General features: G+C 44.9%; 1 non-coding gene across 1 annotated transcript; it reads left to right on the top strand.

Moving 5' to 3' along the window:
- The first annotated feature begins 1,199 nt into the window (after positions 1-1,199).
- TRNAW-CCA (transfer RNA tryptophan (anticodon CCA)) lies at positions 1,200-1,271 on the top strand. Its single transcript has one exon. It is a non-coding gene; the product is annotated as a tRNA-Trp (tRNA).
- Positions 1,272-3,616: the final 2,345 nt, after the last annotated feature.

Here is a 3,616-nt window from a genome sequence, read left to right as displayed (position 1 = left end):
ATAGATGGCGAAAGAGTGGAAACAGTGTCAGACTTTATTTTTCTGGGCTCCAAAATCACTGCAGATGGTGATTGCAGCCATGAAATGAAAAGACGCTTACTCCTTGGAAGGAAAGTCTTGATCTATCTAGACAGCATATTAAAAAACAAAGACATTACTTTGCTAACAAAGGTCTGTCTAGTCAAGGCTGCAATTTTTCCAGTAGTCATGTATGGATGTGAGAGTTGAACTATATAAAAGCTGAGCACCAAAGAATTGATGGTTTTGAACTGTGGTGCTGGAGAAGACTCTTGAGAGTCCCTTGGACTGCAAGGAGATCCAACCAGTCCATCCTAAAAGTGGTCAGTCCTGAGTGTTCATTGGATGGACTGATGTTGAAGCTGAAACTCCAATACTTTGGCCACCTGATGAGAAGAGCTATCTCATTTGAAAAGATCCTGATGCTGGGAAAGAATGAGGGCAGGAGGAGAAGGGGATGACAGAGAATGAGATGGTTGGATGGCATCACCATTTCTCTGAACATGAGTTTGAGTAAACTCTGGGAGTTGGTGATGGACAGGGAGGCTTGGTGTGCTGCAGTTCATAGGGTCACAAAGAGTTGGACATGACTCAGAGACTGAACTGAATGGCTTAAAAACAAAATTTACCATCATACAGTACTGTAGGTCAGATATCCAACATGGTTCTCACTGGGCTAAAATCAAGGTATCCACAGAACTTTAGCTTCTGAAGGCTCTTTGGGCAAATTGGTTTCCTTGCCTTTTCCAGATTCTAGAGACCACCTGCATTCCTTGACTTGTGGCCCTCTCTTTCTATCTTCAGGCTAGCAACTCTGAACCTCTCTGATGCTGTTTTCATTATAACACCTCTTTCTCTCCATAGCTAGGAAAGATTCTCAGATTTTAGGGAGGATTGGGCCTAAGAGAATCTCTGCACCTCAAGCTTCTTAACTTAACCACATCTGCAGAGTCTCTTTACCATGTAACACATAGTAACAAGTTCTTGGGATTGGAACATAAACATATGGGGGACATTACTCTGCATAGCACCCCTCCTTTTGATCCTATTTCCATAAACTTATTGTTCCAGACTAGCCTTGCTTCATAAATTCTGTGACATTGCTAGCATCTGACCTATTCCTGACAGATGGTGAATACTCAATAAATATTTTTGAGCAAATGTATAAAGATACTAGGGCTTCCCTGGTGGCTCAGAGGTTAAAGCGTCTGCCTCCAATGCGGGAGACCCAGGTTCGATCCCTGGGTAGGGAAGATCCCCTGGAGAAGGAAATGGCAACGCACTCCTGTATTCTTGCCTGGAAAATCCTATGGACAGACGAGCCTGGTAGGCTACAGTCCATGGGGTCACAACGAGTTGGACTGAGTACATACAAGCAAAAAGGTACTAGAATACCAGAATTTGGAGGTGGTGTTTCCCTGTATGCAAATGGACTAATAATGATTGATTCAAGGGGTAATTGTTTGTAACATTCTGAACTTTTAAATTGGAGGATAAAGGTTAATCAGTTTTCCTAGTGGAGCTGAGCTGCTTACTCGGCGTGCAGGTGAAGGAACAAGACGTGAGCTTGCCGGGCAACCCTGGCTAATTAGTTGGCAGCACTGCTAAAGCATGCATTATTGGGGATATTATGGATGCAACCCATCTCTGCTTTAAGGGTGGTCTCTTTGGTCTGGAATCCTTCTGGGAAAGGAATATTCAGAAATTTCAAGAAAGCTAGAAATTCAAACAGAAAGCATTGATGAAGCTTTCATAATAAGGTTTTTTTTTTTTTTTTTTCCCCTCTTTGCCTGGTTCAAGTGGAGACTGGGTATAAGCAATTAGTCAGAATGCCAGAAAATAAGCCCCTTATGGATGTACATTAATTGGAGTCAGTGGGAATACTGCAGGAATGTTTCCCTGAATTAAACACACGGTGTTATTTAGCAGGAGAGGGGGAAACATGAAAGTCTGACAATTTGGTGAAAAGTAGTGCTTCTGGTATTAAGCTTCTCTGGGCAGGGGGTTTATCTCCTCCCCATCTGGAGGCAATGAGGACTGAACCAAGGTGGGCTACCTGGCACATTGCAGAGACCCATCTGACTGCTGAGACTTGGGGATGGGCTCACGGCCAGTACACTCCCTGGATACTGCTACGAACAACCACAATCGGTGCTAACCCAATTTTTAGACAAAGTGTGAAATTAGATCAAAGATCATCAGGGTACGTAACAAAATCACACCTTGACTAGGATTTGGCATCTTTATGTGATTAAAGAATTCTGTTTAAACATCCTGTGAAAGATGTCACCGTGCCTGTGGCAGGCTTCCAGAATGCCCAGTGTCCCTCTTTGGCGTGCCTCTGGTCTCCCTAGCGACAGGTACCCGTGGACGTCACACAACCCGACAGGCAGCTGAGCGAGGCAGGCTAACCAGCAAGGGGAGACGGTGCGCCTTTAACGAAAAACCCAGGGTGTCGATGTGGGCCTCCCCAAACAGAGATAAATACATGCATTTCTCAGCTGCCCTGAAAAATAACTGTGAATGTAACAGCAATGTCACTTCAAATTACTTACTGCTTGCATTAGGGGAGGCAAATGTTTTATTAATAAACGGGCGCTTAGAGCACTATTTGTTCCCAACTATCTGAGTCTGGGAGGGCAGGAGAGGCCCAGCTGAAACCTCTGATGACAGAAATGATTCTGTGATTCCGTATGAGTGACAGGCTGTTGATGAAAAGGGGTGTGACTGTGCAGCGTCAAGGAGCAGCTGAAGGGAGGTGGTTAGATCTCTGGGAGCCCTAGCTTTGCTGGAGTGGAGAGCTTGCTCACGGGAGTGTGATCTGGACTGATTAGGGTGGGACTAATCAATCCCACCCTGGGAGAGAGACAGAGACATGGAGAGGGGAGGGCGGGGGAAAGGAGGTGCTGGGAAAGATAGATGCTGCATTTGGGACAGAGTATCATTTAGGAACTGCACATTCACCCATCACCAGCTGGCTAATAACTAATCAATGATTGCAAAGCCCTTGGAAAGTAGTAAGTTTTCTACAAATGCTAAATAACAAAAATAATGCTGGAATTTGGTTCAGGACTGCAGCCAAATCTAGCCTGCCAGGGAAAGCTAGTAAGGTTATTCGCTTTCGGAAGGGTGTGTGTGAAAGACTCACACTGTATAAATCACAACTGGTTTCCTTATGCTTTTGGCTGAAGGTGGTGTTGAGTTCGGGAGCAAATTGACTGTGGTTTACTTAGGGGTATTGCACTCCAGGGGGCTCTGTTACTCTCCTGGATTTTTTTGTCACTGCATTCAAACTGACCTGCTCCAGGGACGAGCTCACGTGTCACATTGGTATGAATGAAACTTCCCCATTAGAGGCTGCACTGGCTGTGATTTATCCACGCAGAGCTGTCATAATAAACTCACTGTAAAGACAGCTAGCATTTACTACCAACAGAAGCCCTGCCTCCTTTTGCAAAAGGCTGCGGCTTTCCGTAGACATCTGTCCTTTCCCCTAGGAACAAGAGCTCAAGAGTCTGGTCATTCTTCACCTGTGACAGCTCTTTGAAGAGAAAAGAACAACACACTTTTGATTCCCTAAACTCCTTTTGCCATCTTA

Source organism: Dama dama, chromosome 2 (genome assembly GCF_033118175.1).
Source record: "Dama dama isolate Ldn47 chromosome 2, ASM3311817v1, whole genome shotgun sequence".
NCBI lineage: Eukaryota > Metazoa > Chordata > Mammalia > Artiodactyla > Cervidae > Dama > Dama dama.
This window is presented reverse-complemented; position numbering and strand designations above follow the sequence as displayed.